At 42.0% G+C, this 20311-nt stretch overlaps 1 protein-coding gene and 1 pseudogene across 1 annotated transcript in view; one reads left to right on the top strand and one right to left on the bottom strand.

Moving 5' to 3' along the window:
• The window catches only part of RBFOX1 (RNA binding fox-1 homolog 1), a 2483424-nt gene that overhangs the window by 574813 nt on the left and 1888300 nt on the right, over positions 1 to 20311 (bottom strand).
• On the top strand, positions 16417 to 16948 carry LOC108583601 (annotated as a pseudogene).

Genomic DNA, 20311 nt, shown 5'->3' on the forward strand with positions numbered 1-20311 from the left:
TGAGATGGTATTTCATTGTGGTTTTGATTTGCATTTCTCTGATGGCGAGTGATGATGAGCATTTTTTCATGGGTCTATTGGCTGTATAAATGTCTTCTTTTGAGAAGTGTCTGTTCATATCCTTTGCCCACTTTTCAATAGGGTTGTTTTTTTCTTGGACATAAGTATTCCAGGGACTGTCAGGAAGCCAGAGTGGCCTATAGTACAGGGGTTGATGGAAGAGTGACACGAAATGAGATCAACAAGAAGCTCAGGATCTATACCTCATTTCACGGGCATGGTAACCAGTCTGATTGTTTTCCCCAAGTGAAATGGTACTCGGCTGGGTGTGGTGGCTCACGTCCATAATCCCAGCATTTTGGGAGGCTGAGGTGAGAAGACTGCTTGAGCTCAGGAGATCAAGCCCAACCTAGGCAACATGATGAAACCCCATCTTTACAAAAAATACAGAAATTGGTCAGGTGTGCTTTGTGCTTGCAGTCCCAGCTACTTGGGAGGCCAAGGCAGGAGGCTCCCTTCAGCCTGGGAGGTTGAGGCTGCATTGAGCTATGATCACACCACTGCACTCCATCCTGGGCAACAGATTGAGACCCTGTCTCAGAAAAAAAGAAGAAAGAAGGAAGAAGGAGGAATAAGGAGAAGATGGAAAAGGAGGAGGAGGAGAAGGAAAAGAAGAAACAGGACTCCACTGAACCATCTCAAGGAGTAAGGGGATTGACATGACAGATTTATGACTTTCCAAGGTCACTATGGCTGCTGTGCAGAGAAAAGGAGAGAAGAAACAAGAGCAGATGCATGGTGTCTAGTTAGAAGACTGGTGCAGTCGTCAATGTGATAGACAGTGACCAGGCTGGTGACAGCGGGAACAGAGTAGGGAAGATGGATTAGAACTTGCTGGTGGATAGGATGATGAAGTAAAGGAGAAGAAGGGATCCAAAAAGACTACAGTAGCTCATCCCTTGTAAGCACTAAAGTTAGATGAGTTTAACTCATCCAAACTACAAATGGCATTAATATGTTAATGAACATGCAGTCTTTCATCAGGTATAGGGAGCCATAAATAGCCCCTCCTTCCAAAATAAAAATAAAAATAAAATAACAATGATCCTTGATGCACTCTAGCAAAATTCCATTTCCGTGCTTTATGCTCTACATTGACTCCTGCACATTTTTCCCTTAGATCATCGCTGAGAACTCGGATTAGCAATCATCTGATAAGGTCTTCTAGCTGCCTCCTAAGCTGTATTCTAAGGTCCATCAGAGAAGGGGTCCTATCTGTCTCGGTCAGCATTAGATTCCCAGAACTAAGCACTGTGTCTGGCATTCTGTGGGTGAATAATGAATAAATATTGGGTGTGAACAGATGCCCTGAAGTTAACTCCTTGAAGGGCAGGAAGTGACCTGAACCCAGCACTAACACTCACCCATTATTTCCCGGCCTCCTCCCCAGGATCCTCCTACTTGCTCCCCAGTTGACTGCAAGTCTAGACACATCATCCTGATAAAGCCAGAGCCACTTTGCACAAGATGACTCATGGTTCAGAAACCACCCCAGCTCATCATCAGGAGGTTCCCTGGTTTGCTGAGGGTGGCTTCCTGGCAGAGCTCTGCAAAGCTGGAGGAGGGTTCATTATTACTTTCAACAAGGGTTCCTCTTCATTCCCTCCTTTTCTCTCCCAATTCCACATTAGGCTCTGAGACACTTAGAAACCATGCTTGAATCCCTTTGGGAAAAATGCCAATGCCTAACGGAAGCATTTCACAAAAGAGCTTCATGAAATCCTGCTCCTGGAGTCCTCCAAGAGGCATGGATCTTTGAAATCCATTATGAGTGTACCAAGGAAACATCCTGGAAAGTTTAATGCTACCTTCCCCATAAATACTTCCTGATTCAAGTCTCCGTCTCTCACTCTCAGTTCTAATAATTATTTCACAGGATATCAGAGATTCTGCTTTCAGCGTTTTACGCAGGAATTGTTGGTTCAGATATTGATGAGCTCTGCCTAGAAAGATGCCACATTCGTTTACTCATGCATTTAAAAAAATAGAGAGATGCCCCCAAATTCATCCATGTATTCATTTATGCACTTAAAAGATGTATTTATTAAACTCATACTATATGCTAGGTCCTGGGTATCCATCAATAAATTGAACAAATGTTTTCTCTCCTTACAAAACTACATATTTGGGAAGATAGACAATACAGCCATGAAAACGTAAGTGCAAACTGAGCTAAGTGGCATAGAAAATGAAGAAAGTCCTATCGTACAGACTCAAGTTGGGGAAAAGAAACTTTGGGCAGTCAGAAAAATAACCAAGAGAAGGTTAAGAGCAGATAACCTTTAAGAAACTAAAAAGAAATCTACCATTCAGAAAATGGACGAAATGGGAGGGGAGAGAGGGAGGGAGGGAGGGAGGGGGAGAAAGAGAGAGAGAGAATGAGAATGAGAATTAATGAGAGAATAAGAGAATGAGAATGAATTAGTTCTAGGCAGAGAGAAGAGGCCATAAATACCTACACAGAGACTACCATTCTTTGACTAATACTCCCAATCCCCTAATGCCCAGACAGCTATCTTTTTCCAGGTGTCCTGGGACCCACTGCCATCTCAACTTGGATATCAAGCCAGCAGCTAAAACTCATCTCAGCTCTTCCTTTCAGGCTTCTGTCTTTACCTTCCTCCTCTTCCAGAGTCAACATTTTACAAGCTCACCCCATCCTAAGGGTCTTAGCTTCCTCCTCACTTCCTCATTCCTTAAGACATGAATGCTTGTCTTTTGTCCACAGCAACTAAAACAGCCCTCTGAAAGGTCACCAATGAACTTAAAAAAAAAATTCCAATCAATGTATTTCTCAGTCTTCAACCTCTTCATGGCCTTTTGGTTTTACTCACCAAACCAACATTCTTGAAATGTTCTCCTTTCCGTTGCCTCTTTACCAAAAACTGAAACTGTCCAGGGTGGACTCAGGTCTCTGTTCCTTTCCTCGCCATTGCTGATAAAAGTAGTAGTAGTAGGCCGGGTGTGGTGGCTCAAGCCTGTAATCCCAGCACTTTGGGAGGCCGAGATGGGCGGATCACGAGGTCAGGAGATCGAGACCATCCTGGCTAACACGGTGAAACCCCGTCTCTACTAAAAATTACAAAAAACTAGCCGGGCGTGGTGGCGGCGCCTGTAGTCCCAGCTACTCGGGAGGCTGAGGCCGGAGAATGGGGTGAACCAAGGGAGGCGGAGCTTGCAGTGAGCGGAGATCCGGTCACTGCACTCCAGTCTGGGCGACAGAGCGAGACTCCGTCTCAAAAAAAAAAAAAATAATAATAATAGTAGTAGAAGTTACCCTTACTCTTGATTCAGCACAGACAATATGTCAGGAACCGTGCTAAGCATTTTACAAACCTGGTTGCAAACTATCTGGGGCTATTTAGTTAGGATTTTTCTCCTTGTGTTTTCTCCTCTCTTCCATCACTCAAACAGGTAGGTATAAAGGACCCTCTTTGTCTCTGAACTCAAGGAGGAAAAAGAATAGAGTTAGTGGAGGGATGGAGCCAAGCATTGCAGAAAGATAAGGCCGTCTTTAAGAAGCTTTTGCTTTTCCGAAAGCTGGCTGTCGAAGTGATTATGTTGGATGTTCTGCCTGGACAGTGAGAGAGTATCTATAATGAAAATAGAAAAAGAAAGAGAAGGGAGGAGGAGCGCACACACACACACACACACAGAGAGAGATTTCATCTGGATTATAAAAGAGATACCCAGACGCTGTTAAGAATATCAAAATCTGTAAGTTGATCATGCACGGTGGTTCATGCCTGTAATCCCAGCACTTTGGAAGGTCAAGGAAGGCAGATCACTTGGGGCCAGGAGTTTGAGACCAGCCTGGTCAAAATGGTGAAACCCTGTCTCTACTAAAAAATACAAAAGTTAACCAGGTGGTAGGAGCCTGTAATCCCAGCTACTTGGGAGGCTGAGGCACAAGAATCACTTGAACCCGGGAGGCGGAGCTTGCAGTGAGCCGAGATCACACCATTGCACTCCATCCTGGGCAACAGAGCAAGACTCCATATTTAAAAAAAAAAAAAAAAAAAAGGTCTAAGTTTATCAAGCAAGCAGCAGAGATCGCCAAAGGGGAATGGGTGTGTGTTCCTTGTTTTAGTGAAATATTCGAGTGTCAAGCATACGGTCTGCAGAAATGCAGCCTATATATCTGGGAGATGATGAAGGTGGATGATTAAGCAGGTCCTCTCCATCCCCTTGATCTTTCTAGGCCCCAGGTGAGAATCATGACCATTTACATAATGGCGGTTACATTTCCTGGCCATGAAGGAAAAGTGGGGATGAGGATAAAATTAACCTTGTTTCACAACAACACAGAACTGTGCTTCTTATCGCAAGACTGAGTTTGTGGGCAGAGACGTACATGCTTATTTTCTTCTTTAGTCCTGGTGGGGTCTGGTGCTTTGAGCATCCTTGCCTCCATGTTGTCAATAAAGAAATGTTGTCCCAGAAAGTTATATGACTTGCCCATGTCACATCATGCCAAAGCCAAGATTTACAGAAGCCTGTTTAACACTGAAACCCTTTGCCTTATTTACTAAGTCCTGCTGCCAAAGATCTCATGTGTGGCCTCTTACTTTTCTCCCTTTATATTTGCATATCTGCACCCTCTCAGCAATCTTACCATCTCTCATGACTTCAGGTATTCCTTTCTCCATCCTCACTGCCCCATCTGATCCTCACACCCAAAGCTTTAGATTTGCATTATCTGATTGCCCTATTTGAGTCAACAGCGCTTTCTCTTTGATTTGGCCGTGTTACAAATCTCTGAGTCACCCTTCTCTCCAAACATTGCTTCATTCTTGAGTGAGATGGTGACTAAAATTCCAGCTCCTCTGCTGTGTCACCTCGTGCAAGTTACCTAACCTCTCTCTACCTGCATTTTCTCATCTGTAAAATCATTAAAATAGAAGCTTAACTCATTGAAATATTTTGAGAATTGAATTAGGTGATGCATATCAAGCTAAAAAGTTAAAACAGTATCTGGCAAATCATAGATGCTCAATAAAAATCAGCCAAAACACACAGTGAGCCTGTGCACATACATTTGCAGATGAACTATAACCTTCCCCTTTTGGAGTTTCTACTCCAGGACCCTGTAGGGACTGTTCTACGATGTTACGTATTCGAGTTTACCACCATTATTCCTTTAAGTTGTTGTTGTCACTTATCAGGCTTCTAATCGAGGAGCCTGCCCCTGATCTGAGGTTCCCTTCTAAGTTTCCTTTTGTATTAGTCCGTTTTCACGCTGCTGATAAAGACATACCTGAGACTGGTTCTTTATATATATAAAGAAAAGGAGGTTGAATGGACTCACAGTTCCACGTGGCTGGGGAAGCCTCACAATCATGGCGGAAGGTGAAAGGCATGCTTTACATTGGCAGCAGGCAAGAGAGAGAATGAGAACCAAGTGAAGGGGTTTCCCCTTGTAAAACCATCAGATCTCATCAGACTTATACACTACTACGAGAACAGTATGGGGGAAACTGCCCCCACAATTCGATTATCTCCCACCAGGTCCCTCCCACAACACGTGGGAATTACAGGAGCTACAGTTCAAGTTGACATTTGGCTGGGGACACAGCCAAACCATATCACCTGTGCTGGTCAGAATTGGTTTTCTAAAGCTGGAAAGTCTCTGATGACTTCCCTGTGTGCACCAGAAGAGTCCAACTAGCTCAGTAATGATTAGACTTTGCAACTGGACTCAGATGTACCTAGAATCCCACTCCATCATTCTTTAGGTGTTTATCTTAGACTATTTAACTTCTCTGAGCCTCAGTTTCTCTTTTATAGCATAGAAATAATAATAGTGTTTGGTGATACAAATAGGAAGTTAGTGTCCAGCTGGCAAACAAAAGACTGAAATAAAAGTCGTGTTGCAGGGAGGCAGGGCATGGGCATCCAGTCCTGGCACATGGGCCATGAAGAGGAATGAAAAGGTCCCAGCACAAACTTCCAGATGCCTCTTTCCTGCCCAGGCATGCAGTGGATTTTGTGTATGAGAGAAATAAACCTTTGTAGCATTAACCCCTCTGGTACAGAGATTTTTGTTGCCGTATCAGAATTCAGCATGCCCTGGTTAATTAACCACTATCTACCTGATGGCTGTGCTCTGGCCTAGCACTATCCAATAATTTTCCCTAGATGGGGCCAGGTGCAATGTCTCACACCTATAGTCCCAACACTTTGGGAGGCCAAGGCAGGAGGATCGTTTAAGGCCAAGAGTTTAAGATCAGCCTGGGCAACACTGTGAGACCCTGCCTCTACAAAAAAAGAAATACAAATTAATTAGCTAGGTGTGGTGGTGTGCACCTGTAATCCCCCAGCTACTTGAGCAGCTGAGGTTAGAAAATCGTTTTAGCCTAGGAGTTCAAGGATGCATTACATCATCACGGCACCACTGCACTCCAACCTGGGTAACAGAGCAAGACCCTGTCTCAAAAAACAAAAACAAAAACAACAACAACAACAACAACAACAAAACCAAGATGATAGAGATGTTCCGTATCTCCACTACGTATTGGCTCCAATATGACAGCGACTAGTCACAGGAGGTCATTGGACACTTGAGATGTGGCTAATGTGAGACAAACTGAATTACAGATTTTATTAAACTTTAATTAATTTACATTTCAATATCCACTGTGATACGGACCAGCACAAAGTACTAGCCTGGATTCTGTTCCTTGGAAATGCCAAACTCTCCCGAATCTTGAGGTCTTTCCATTTACCGTGGAAAACCATTTCCAGGCAACCTCTACCTTTGACATTCTTGCCTGCAAGGTGTTTAGTCTTTCACTCTGCTCAGTTACAAATACGCTCCAACAACACCACACGACTCCTTCAGGCTTCAATGAGCAGCACTGGGCTTTACAGGAAGAGCACCTCTGCCAAAACGAATGCAACTGTTACGGATGTTTATTTTCCGATGAAACGGCAACTCCAAAGACAATGCAGATGAACCTGTGTGCCAGATGCAAAATAGAACAAATGGAGCTTTCTTTGAATTATTCTAGATCCAAACTACCTGAAAAGGCCAATCTGCCGTCAAAAAGACTAGAAATAAGTGGAACGAGGCCTTCAGAATAATTACATGCGGTTAATTGAAAAATGTTAATCATGTCATATTAGGAGGAAGACAGGGTTAAATTGGTAAAATTTCAATTCACTTAGGCCTTATCTCTTGTTGGAATGAACCAGATGATTAATCCTCAATATTCTTCAGGGATGCTGTGAACAGCGGCAATTAAATTAACAACTACAAAGTTTATGCTCAGAGATTCAAAAATGAAAGACGGAAACACTTTAATTTTTCACAAGTTGTTACCTTAATTATCTTCTTATTGCTCTGTCTCTTTTCCCTCATTACAAAAACACACCCCTTAGTATTCACGGATCCCTTTAATTTGCTGTAGCTTGGTAACAATGTAAGAAATGTCATCGAAGATGCAAAGTCATAAATCTTACTTTGTGCATGCTCATTGAAAATAAATTGTTCTGCTGTGCCTAGTCTCAGTGTTCCTTCTGTAAAGTGCTGACAAATTTCCACTTGCAAACAATAATGTAGAGTGTCTCTAAGCCTATGCACACAGCAGAGTTACTTAGTTACTTTCATCTAACAGCAGCAACAAAAAAATTCCTAGACAGGGCTGAAACTTAATTGGTCAGGTTCGTGAAATATACTGAGGAAACAGAACAATGTAACAGTTAGGGAAATAAACACAAACTCGGAACTTCCTTTTCTAACATACAGAACAGACATAAAAACAGCCTCAGGATAAGTCAGTTTCACCAAACACAAAGTTTTAAAATCATCTTTATTGTATTTTTTTTCTCAGAATGATATCTCTGCATTGTCAGCGTGGAATCCCACTTTGCAAAGATTGGATAACTCATCTTTCTCTCTTGGAATGTGGCTAATCAAAATTGAAAAAAAAAGATAAATTCAACAGCAACCACCATAAAGCAAAAGAATGTTGCCTCATGGTGATTTAACAGGTCCCCTGACATATGTGCATTAAAACTGTAACCATCACAAACATTATCTGCATGCTACGTATTCCTTTAACATTAACTCAGAAGACTGTTTGCAAATTAAGTACAGCAGATAAGCCATCTATAGCAGCAACAACAGCAACTATAACACAACAAAAGTGGTTTTCACAGTCAGGGTTTCTAAGTAGGCTCTGTTGATGTGAATGAAAGGTTACGGAATTCTGTTCTTCACAGATCATTTTCTGGATGGGGACAGGGGTGAGGGGAGAGGAGGCAGGGAAAATCAATGACATAATTAAGAAAATAGGCTAGCAATTTGGAAACTGTGAATGAAATTAAAAGCAAACCTATCACAAAACCCTGGGCTGAAACAGCAATACGATCAAATGACTGTGAGTCCAAACTGGAAAATGCATGAAAACATATCAATAATTGAATGCATCACATCCTCAAGCCTGAAGAAGTAATCACCATCACTATAAATCCTCTCCCAGAGTGATGTTAAAGTCTTTGACGGTTATATATACTGAGGCAGTATCATCACTTAGTCCACTTTCTGAATTTCCAAAGTTTCACAGCAAAATGTCATATCCCCAGAGAACATCCTCACAACAAATTATTAGCACAGCTCTATTGATCATCATCCAAATGGCAAAAATCTCAATAAATTTCATCTGGACCTTTACTGAAACCTCAAAAATGCATTACACCCCTCTCTGCTGACCACCGTTTTTATGATCGCTATTGTATTTGCAGGGCAGTCAATTTTATACAGCATAACAAACTGCCAAGTGCTAACGCGATTCCCTCCATTACTGAGGCCCATGTATTAAATTTACTGTAGCACAATATCAGACTTCAAATATTGCAAGGCTTAGAATTGAATGCCGCAGAGCCTAATGTTATCAACCTGACAAATACCCTGACATATTAAGTAGCAGATCATGTATTCATATTTGGAACTGATGTTGTTTTTCTGTTTAGCTGTATATTTTTTGGATTAGCCATGATATTTCAAAATGAGCATTATGTTTTGGAGTGCAAGAGGGCTGACAGCAAAGAAGCTGTGTTAGTCATTCTTTTTTTTTTCCATGGCAGATCAATTATTGTTTTTCTTAATGATGTGTTATTGTAGGTCTAATGAAACTATAAGCACAAGTCAGAAAAATACCACTTTTTAAATAAACAATTAATTTTTTTTGCTTTTGCTTTCTACCAATACAGAAAAGCTCTAAAAGGTTACTTTCATTCTATGAAAAAAATGGAAAGTTTCTTTGGTATTAATCATGTGTGTATCTTTCACCTTTAAATTAAGATAAGAGCCATTCTCTCTCTTCTCCTTCTCTTGTCATTGATTCTCTGTTGGTTGCAACAAAAGCTACCAAAATTACTGAATTGCCTCTAAAAACCTTGCTTTTATTCATATGCTACTAAATGATTTCAACTACATCTCTTTGGAAAAACGAGCATTGCAATGATCTTCACCCAATATGTTCATCCCACATTGGAATGTTCTGATTTACAGAAACAAGAGTCTAGAAACCAAATATCTCAAAAGCCAAAGCTTTAAGTGTACTCTCCATGGCTTATATACAAAACAATACCTTGTTCAAAATATAAAATTCTGTCGTGTATTGAATAGAATTTTTTTAATGATATGTTTTCTCTTTCTCTCTTCACCAAAAACATTGAGAATCTGATACGAAAACCTCTTTCTAGGTCATGGATCCTGGTATTAAAACCTGCATTTTCGATGCATACAAATCATAATATCAAAACATAGTTTTGCCATAATAAGGTCACTTCTGAAACTCAAGAAAATACCAAGGCACATGATTTATATTCTGGTTATTTATTTTCTGGTTTATGTCCTGGTACAACGGTTTGTTTTCTGACTCTAGTTTGCAGATTCATCAGAGTCTGCAAAAATGTATCCTGTTAATGCATTATTATTTATTATTAGAGGGAAAAATGTATCCTGTTAAAATGGGCACAATTTTTATGCACATATATCAGGGGACCTATTTATCACCACGTGGTAGCATTCTCTTGCTTTATGGCAGTTACCGAAAGATTTATCTTTTTTTTTCAATTTTGATAAGCCCACTGTTTCTAAGAGTTTCAGTATTTTAAACAGCTATATAGGTGAAAGCATGCAGTATTTGTCTTCTTGTGACTGGTTGATTTTGTTTAGCATAATTTCCTCAAGGAGTATCTATGCTGAAGTGTGCAGCAGGCTGCCCTTAGTTTTCAGGGCTGAATACTATTCCATCATGTGTGGGGTTTTTTTTTTTTTTTTCAGCTTTACAAATAGTTTATTTGTACCTTTACTTCCACCTTCACAGATATGTGCGCCTCTGACCATTATGCAAGGCACCATGAATTAAATACTTATACCAGGATACATCTGTCTTACATTATTCAAGATAAAGTGACTGTGTGTCTGCATTTGTGTGTGTGTGTGTGTGTGTGTGTGTATCACAATTTCTTGATCCTTTCACCCATCAATGGACCTTTAGGTTGCTTCCATCTCTCAGCTATTATAAATAATGCTGCAGTCAACATAGGAGTTAAATTAAATATATATAAAGATAAAGAAGATTGTAATGATGAAGAACTTGAACTCTGGCCGGACATGGTATCTCACGACTGTAATCCCAGCACTTTGGGAGGCTGAGGCGGGCAGATCAGTTGAAGTCAGGAGTTCAAGGCCAGCCTGACCAATATGGGAAAGCCCCATCTCCATTAACAATGTAAACATTAGCTGGGCATGGTAGAAGTCTCCTGTAATTCCAGCTATTTCGGAGCCTGAGGCAGGAGAATTGCTTGAGCCTGGGAGGCAGAGGTTGCAGTGAGCTGAGATGGTGCCACTTCACCTTAGTCTGGGTAAGAGAGTGACACTCCATCTCAAAAAACAAACAAACAAACAAAAAACGCTGAGACTCCAGTCATCAATGTTTTATAAAGTTCTCCGGGTGATTCTAACTTGCTAGTGGATTAAGAACCACTTCTTTAAGATGCTGTGAAGCCTCTCACCCCCCTAGAAGTTAAGATGTGGTCCTTTGAAATTTAAGCCATTTGGATGCTTAGACATAGGGAAAAATTAATCTCATGTATCCCAGTATTCACAGGACTATTCATCGGCCCCAAATAAAGCTCCTTCAGAGAACCTGAGTGGCCAATTTGTACAAGAGCCTCTGGTCAGATGTATGCGGTTATGTTTGGCTTACTGTCTGCCAAAAAGACAATGCTAACCTTATGCTAAGGAAGCTCTGCCTGTCTCATCTGGGCCCAACACTCTGCTTGAGGGATGGTATACAGGAAAGATTGCAGTGTTCAGAGTCAAATGAACATGGTTCAAACCTCAGCTCCAATCACTTGCCAGCTAGGTTGCTTATGGTGAGTTTACTCTACCCTCTCAGGTATTCATTTCCTCAACTATAAAACGGAGATTATGAAACCTACCAGAGCAGAAGTAATAGATGTAAAATGGCCAACTATAACTTAAAACATAAGTAGGCACTGCCTAAGCAGAAGCTATGGTTTTTTTTTTTTTTTTTTAAGACAAAGTCTCGCTGCAATGCCCAGGCTGGAGTACAATGGCATGATCTCATCTCACTGCAACCTCTGCTTCTTCCCGGGTTCAAGCAATTCTCCTGCCTCAGCCTCCAGAGTAGCTGAGACTACAGGTGTGCGATACCACACCTGGCTACTTTTTTGTACTTTTAGTAGAGATGGGGCTTCACCATGTTGGCCAGGCTGGTTTCGAACTCCTGACCTCATGTGATCTGCCCGTCTTGGCTTCTCAAAATGCTGGGATTACAGGCATGAGCCACCGCGCCCGGCCCAAAGTCACAAATTTCTAACTTTTAAGATACCCATCTCTTTGGAAATGGAAGAACTGATCACCTTTACTTATAGGTGATGCATCTTCTCTATCCAGGGCTGATGATAAAACTCAAGGCAGTCATTGCTGTCTCACTGTCACCTCGTAATGTCTTCTTGACGGCATCCCAGGACTGCCTGATAGATTATGAATGAGATGAGAAAGTGTTCTTGTTCCCCACTCAGTTTTCCTCCATGTTTTTAGAAATGCATTGACAAAATTTAAGCACGATATTAAAAGCAAAGAATTTGGCCAGGAATGGGCTTCCAGAATATTGCCTATTTTATATGCTTTCAAGAAAATTATAGTCTTATATTTACCAAGTAAAAAGGCACTGGAGATGTCATTGGCTGTAACACCTACATCACCACTGTAGACCCTACATATTCTTATCGATGCACATTATTTCCACATTGACTCACTGTTTCATTCCATCATTCAAAATATACTTGCCATGCACTCTCTCTGGGTCAGGCTCTGTGTTAGGCATTAGAGTACTGCAAGGAGTAAGACAGAGGTGATCACTTTTGCCTAAAAGGATGTGGTTCACAAAAGTGTTAACTGTAGTAATATGAATACACTCAGAGAATTTCTAGAGCACAATGGACAAACACTTAACCCATTTAGCTGGCTTAAAAATAATGAATCTCCAGGCCTGGCATGGTGGCTCATGCCTGCAATCTCAGCACTTTGGGAAGCTGATGTGGGTAGATCACCTGAGGTCAGGAGTTCGAGACCAGCCTGACCAACATGGCGAAACTTCGCCTCTACTAAAAATACAAAAGTTAGCTAGGCATGGTGGCACGTGCCTGTTAATTCCAACTACTTGGGAGGCTGAGGCAGGAGAACTGCTTGAACCCGGGAGGCAGAGGTTACAGTGGGCCAAGATCATACCATTGCACTCCAGCCTGGGTGACAGAACTAGACTGTCTCTCAAAAAACAAAACAAAACAAAAAAAATCTACAAAAAATGAGGAAGATCAGACGCCAGGTGTAGATGGAAGTAGAGGAATATGTATCCTATTTGGTATTGCTGGCAAATGATTTGAAGCAGAAAATGGAAAGCAAGGCAAGGTTCCACCTATCATCTAGAGGGTCATTCACTGCTTATTTTTTCACCCACCATCTATCCATGCACCCACCCACCCATCCATCATCCACCCATCTATCTAACCATTCACTCATTTTTTTTTTTCAGCGTGATAAATGTCTCTTTGCAGCTAGGAGTTGTACTGGCTCCTGGTAATTTAAAAATAGCACACACGACCCCATCTGGGGGCTCCCAGGCACTTGAAATTGGCTATTTCTGCCCCTTTCTATAAGGCCCTTCTTCCTAATGTCCACATTATCCTCCTCATGATCTAGTCAACCATCAGATGCATACACTTAAAGCCAGTTGTAATTCTTCAGTCTTTTTTTCCCCAGTAAATAGAGCAAATATGTCTCTCCATTGTAATCCAAGAGCATCATGGCAAGGCCTTATCCTTGAAATTTACCCAATTTCCCCCACCATATCCCTATCACTGAGGGATATTATTTTGTGGCCTGATCTCTATCTATTATTTCTTCTGAAAATAACTTTTCTTTGCGCTACTGTTCCTATGCCACCTCCAGTACCCACGGTTTAGGTAGGGCTGACTCCCGTATCTCATCTTAGAGGTGAAGACAGGACCTAAATCTAACCAATGAAACACTTCATTTTCCTGGCCAAATTGATTGGTTCCATTGTGGGGCTACTATCCAAACTAAATCAATAAAAACTACATAAAGAACATTGCAAAGAGGAAGAACTTGTACTCTGGAGCCAGACTTCCCTGTTTTGAATCCTGCTAAAAATGTAACTTTGGGCAATTACCTTTATGGCCGGGCACCGTGGCACACGCCTGTAATCCCAGCACTTTGGGAGGCTGAGGTGGGTGGATCACGAGGTCAAGGTGTGAGACCATCCAGACCAACATGAGGAAACCCCACCTCTACTAAAAGTATAAAGATTAACTGGGCGTGGTGGCAGGCACTTGTAGTCCCAGCTACTAGGGAGGTTGAGGCAGGAGAATCACTTGAACCCAGGAGGTAGAGGCTGCAGTGAGCCAAGATCGTGCCACTGCACTCCAGCCTGGGTGACAAAGTGAGACTCCATCTCAAAAAAATAAAATAAATAAAATTACCATTATGATAGACTGATTACCAAAATAGCCTCCGATTCTTCCCCAGTTCTAGCCCTTTGTGATATGACCATAAACATCCTCCCATGAAATGGTAGAGTTTAGTTCCCCAACCTCTGAATCCAAACTGGACTTGTAACACATTCTGGTAACAATATGGTAGAAATGAGAATGTGCCAGTTCCCAGCATGAATCTCCCAAGACTTTGGGTACCATTGCCCTTTCTGCCTATATAATTGTGCCTGCTCATTGCCGCATCTCTACCTCACTAAGTGAACCAGGCTAGCTTGCTGGGGATGTGTGAGAGACACATGTACAGAACTGAACTACCCCAGCCAAAGTCACCCTGGAGGATTCAGGCTCTCTTGGTTTGCCGACTTCAGACTCACGGTCACTCTTTCAAGTCACTAGCCTTGGGACTAGCTCATTACACAGCAATAACTAACTGACACAACTGTTCTGTAACTAAATTTTATCATATTAAAATGGGGTTAATTATAGTACCTATCTTGCAGAATTATTGTGAGGATTCAAGGAAATAAGAGTTCATATACAAAAAGGACTTAGTGTCTGGCACTTAATACATGCTATTATTCTTTGAAATAAAATCTTTGAGAGTTTTATTGTTCTGTTAGAATGGTTAAGAAGGAGGGATTTGCTTTTCACCAGGGCTGCCCATTTCATAGAGAATAAGCATGGAGCTGCTGCATCACTTGAGCCTCCATTAAGAAAGAATTTGCCAGAGCACGATGTCAAGACTGAAAAGTTGAGCCAACAAACAGCAAAGAACCAGATTTCAAATCGTGTATTTGTGCATCCGAACCCAGCCTCTTTCGGGCCTTTGCAGTTGTGTAAGCCAATGAACTCCTTCTTCTAAACAAAAGACAGGGTGCATTGTGATTCTGTTGCTTGCAACCAAAAGTGCCTGATTAATATGCTGTTTCATAAAGTCCTTACATGCTTGCAAACAACCTTTGTTCTCAGTTAGGTCATCCCAGCAAGATGTGCCAAGGCTTACAGCCTGCCTCCATGGGGCTGTGAGAAAAAATGTAGAAGATAAGAGCTCATTTATGAAGTGTATACAACCCAAAGTCCTCTGAGAGAAACTCATTCATGCCATGGTTATACACTTAACTTGAAATCAACACCACACCATAAATTGTCATCTCTGTCACTCCTGACTCGTACTCTCCACTTATTCACACCCTGGTACAGAATTTACACATTCTCAACACACACATCACACACTGTATACCAGAAGACCTGTAAGTAAATCCCTGTCATCAAAAACTGCTCTGTTTATTTCTTAATATATTTCTTTCTCCCTACCTTGGCATCTATAAAATGGGGATAACAGCAGCTAAGTATATAGGGTAATAATAAGTATCAAATAAGTTATTATTTACAAAATGCTTATAACCAGAACTGAGATTGCTACTTTTTTTTTTTTTTTTTTTTGAGAGGCAGTCTCACTCTGTCACCCAGGCTGGAGTGCAGTGGCGCGATCTCTGCTCACTGTAAGCTCCACCTCCCGGGTTCACCATTCTTCTGCCTCAGCCTCCCGAGTAGCTGGAACTACAGGCGCCCGCCACCACGCCTAGCTAATTCTTTGTATTTTTAGTAGAGATGGGGTTTCACCGTGTTAGCCAGGATGGTCTCGATCGTCTGACCTCGTGATCCGCCCGCCTCGGCCTCCCAAAGTGCTGGAAGTACAGGCGTGAGCCACCGCGCCCGGCCGAGATTGTTACTTTTAACTTTAACTCCTCTCTTGCGACCAAGCAAACACAGTGTCATCAATACTATGGATAATATTACATATTGCTGACAACACCATGGATAAAGGAAAATGTGAAGAATGCTGAATAATGATTTTATGCTTTTAGAGGCAGTTGCGGCTAGTTCACAGAGACTTACTTTCTCTGAAATTGTAATCACAGTCGGGGTAGAACCCTGGCCACCGTTTATGACCACATGAAGTGCTCCCCTCAGTCATAGCTGTTTAAACAAAAGGGGGCTAGAAAGGACCAACCAGATTTTCTTTTGGGACCACAAGAAATTTTTTTTTTTTTTTTTTTTTTTTTGAGTCAGACTCTCGCTCTGTCATGCCCAGGCTAGAGTGTAGCGGTGCAATCTTGGCTCACTGCAACCTCCACCTCTTGGGTTTAAGCAATTCTCCTGCCTCAGCCTCCCGAGTAGCTGGGACTACAGATGCCTGCCACCATGTCCAGCTAATTTTTTGTATGTTTAGAAATGATGGGGTTTCACCATATTGGCCAGACTGAAAGAAAATCTTTGGCTGGTCTTGAACTCCCAACCTCAGGTGATCTGCCCGCCTCGGCCTCCCGAAATGCTGGGATTACAGGCGTGAGCCAATGTACCCAGCCGAATACATATATTTTTAAAAGAAGAACTTGGGGTCTCTGGTCCGTGCCTCCAAGATGACAAAGAAAAGGAGGAACGACAGTCATGCCAAAAAGGGCTGCGGCCACATGCAACCTATTTGCTGCACGAACTGTGCCCAATGCTTCCCCAGAGACAAGACCATTAAGAAATTCGTATTCGAAACATAGTGGAGGCCGCAGCAGTCAGGGACGTTTCTGAAGCGAGCGTCTTTGATGCCTTTGTGCTTCCCAAGCTGTATGTGAAGCTACATTACTGTGTAAGCTGTGCAGTTCACAGCAAAGTAGTCAGGAATCCAACTTGTGAAGCCCGCAAGGACCAAACACTCCCACCTTGATTTACACATTTACACCTGCCCCATGACCCCCACCAAAGCCCATGTAAGGAGCTGAGTCCTTCAAGACTGAAGACAGACTATTCTCTGGAGAAAAATAAAATGGAAATTGTACTTCATATTGCACGTTAAGTGTATCTGTGCCAGATAGGGTGGGGATTTTGTGTGTGGCAGACCAAGTGCGAAGTGACACATACTATTTTCATGGGGAAGACAGCTTATTCATGTAAACTTATTCCTGGGCGGGGGGAGTGGGGACAGGGAGACGGAGTCTTGCTCTGTCACCCATGCTAGATAGAGTACAATGGCGCGATCTTGGCTCATTGCAACCTCTGTCTCCCGGGTTCAAGTGATTCTCCTGCCTCAGCCTCCTGAGTAACTGGGATTACAGATGTCTGCCACCACGCCTGGGTAATTTTTGTATTTTTAGTAGAGACAAAGTTTTGCCATGTGGGCCAGGCTGGTCTTAAACTCCTGACCTCAGGTAATCCGCCTGCCTCGGCCTTCCAAAGTGCTGGGATTACAGGTGTAAGCCACCTCACCTGGTTAGTCATGTAAATTAAACCTTAATTGTTTGTGGTCATATCCTTGGCCTCACAATTTGCATAGCTGTGTGAAACAAAGGGAGTTTGGGCATCTGTTAAAACAAAACAAAACAACAACAACTTGGGTTAAATTTTAGAGCAAATAACTCATTGCTGTTGTTCCTCAGTTCTCTCTGTAGAGTTAATGATATCCATCTTCTATGTTATGGTGATGATGAAATGAGATAGTGACCGTAAAATGCTTGAACCATCTGTCCCCTCGCACATCATAGGTTATCAAAATATGTGTGTCCACCATAGTTTCTGAGGGAACCAACTTCAAACTAGAAAACTGCTTAGCATTCAACAGGTTGGAAATCTTTTAACAGAAAACTGGACGTTTAAACATGACTTCTTGTGGATACAATAGTTGGCGCTAGTGACAGGTACCTACCATCTATTGATCAAGTATTTGGCTGGCACTCTGCTGAGGATCTAAACGTAGTATCTGATTTTATGCCCATGCCACTATGTGGATTTCTATACCTGCTGTACAAATGAGGATGCTGCAGTTTAGAAAGGCGGAACAACAGCCCCAAAGTTCTATCTCTGCTAAATGGCAGATCTGGGACCTGAATTCAAGACAGTATGACCTGCCCCCCAAGCCCTTACACTTAAAACCACCATGTATTATTACCTCCTTCTTCTCATGGGCAAAAGAAACTTCTCATACTGTCGTTTCGGCTTTTCTTTGAATATCTCAGCTTTGACAGAGTGCTCCCTTCATCCAAACCCAAATGTTGCTCTTAATAAGCCGGCCGCCTCCTTCCCATATGTAAACGTCTACCTCTGAGTCCATGAGCAGACACAGACTTTCCAGTCCTGTGAATCGAGCTAATGGCACCACTTCTTCCAGGGCTCAGATTTTAATTAGCTCATAAGTCTGTCACTGGCTGGTGAAATATTTATTTCTCAGGAATACACTTTAGTAATTTATGAATCAGAGTCATACAGTAGAAAGGGGATACGGACTGTTTCTACACTGGCTGTCTGTTTTCATTGGAAGTGCAGCATTCCTCATTGAAAAATCACTGAACTAAAGCCAGCTACTTTTTCCGTATGTGGTATAGAGTCTGTTTGTTTGTGTATGTGGGGGTGATTTTGGATTATTGTGATGCTCACATGTTTGGGTAGGATGTAAAAAGAGGGCCATCATGTATTGCCCTGTTGGTGAAGACATTATTAGAAAACTCACAAGTTATTACAGGAAGGAAGGAAGGAAGGAAGGAGGGAAGGAAGGAAAGAAGGAAGGAACGAAGGGAAGGAGGGAGGGAAGGAGGGAGGGGAGGAGGGAGGCGAGGAGGGAGGGGAGGAGGGAGGGGAGGAGGGAGGGGAAGAGGAAGGGAGGAGGGAGGGAGGAGGAAGGGAGGGAGGAGGGATAGTTCAGAAGTATACAGTACATATTTCAAATTACAAATACTGTATCAGCTGTATTTATTTATTTATGACAGAGTTTCACTCTGTCACCCAGGCCAGAGTGCAGTGGTGTGATCTTGGCTTACTGCAGCCTCAATCTCCTGAACTTAAGTGATACTCCCACCTCAGTCTCCTGAGTGGCTGGGACCAAAGGCACACACCACTACACCCGGCAATTTTTTTAAAAATATTTTTGCCCAGGCTAGTCTTGAACTTCTGAGGTCAAGCAATCCTCCTGTCTTGGCCTCCTGAAGTGCTGTCATTACAGATGTGAGCCACCATGCCACCAGCTTTTATTTTATGTACAAGTTCATTGAAAACTCTCCTGAAACTTGGTAAAAGTATAAAACGCTGTGGGCATTTGGCATATATATTACATATAATATATGTGTAATATTTCTAAATGTACATAACCTTTGACCTAGTAGTTCCATTTTTAGAATTAAATAGACATCATATGCACAAAGATCTACGTAGAAGAATAGTCACTGATGTAGCATTAATAAAACAGAGATCTTTCCCTCTGTCCTTTCCCTTCCCCACTACAAGCTGTGGGATATTCTTAAAACAGAAACTGGATCAAATGACCATAGCCCCACCCTCGTGCAAAACCCTTCTTCTTATATTGCAAATTCTAAATATAAAACAGTGTACTTTATAAATTATTAGTAATCTATAGCTGTAAAGTATCATCATACAATATAAATGTATAGGTCCAAGTAGTCACCATATTTCCCCTAAACTAGCTCCTAACATATCTTTTAAAAGATAATTCTTGCCAGGTGGGGTGGCTCAAGCCTGTAATCCCAGCACTCTGGGAAGTTGAGGCAGGAGGATCCCTTGAGGCCAGGAGCTTGAGAACAACCTGGACAATACGGCAAGACCCCGTGTCTACTAAAAATAAAAGAATTAGCCAGTTATTTTGGGGTGCACCTGTAGTCTCAGCTACTCAGGAAGCTAAGGCAGGAGAATCACCTGAGCCCAGGAGGTCAAGGTTACAGTGAGCTGTGTTGGCACCACTGTACTCCAGCTTGGGCAAGAGAGGAAGACACTGTCTCAAAAAATAATAAATAAATAATAATAACACCAGTAATTCTTTACTCTTTCATTTATTCGATCCACAAATATTCTTAAATGTGTAATGTTTGCCAGGAATGATGCTACGGGCTGGAGATATAGCAACAAAAATATGCAGAGACTTTATCCTCATATAATTTATGGACTTGCATTTATTTTATTTTAGTTTAAATTAATATACCATAAATTTGAAAATTTGGATGTACAATATCATAAATGTTAACATAATTTATAGATTCTTACAACAGCTGTGCAATTAGGAAGCAGAAGAGTTCCGTCACCCCACAAACTCTCTTGTGTGATTCATTTGCAATCGCCCTTCCCTCAGCCCCTAATCCCTGGCAACCCCTGATCTTTTCTCCCCAACCCTACAGCTTTGTTTCTTGCCCATGTCATAGGAATG

Source organism: Papio anubis, chromosome 18, assembly GCF_008728515.1.
Source record: "Papio anubis isolate 15944 chromosome 18, Panubis1.0, whole genome shotgun sequence".
In the NCBI taxonomy this organism is placed as follows: domain Eukaryota; kingdom Metazoa; phylum Chordata; class Mammalia; order Primates; family Cercopithecidae; genus Papio; species Papio anubis.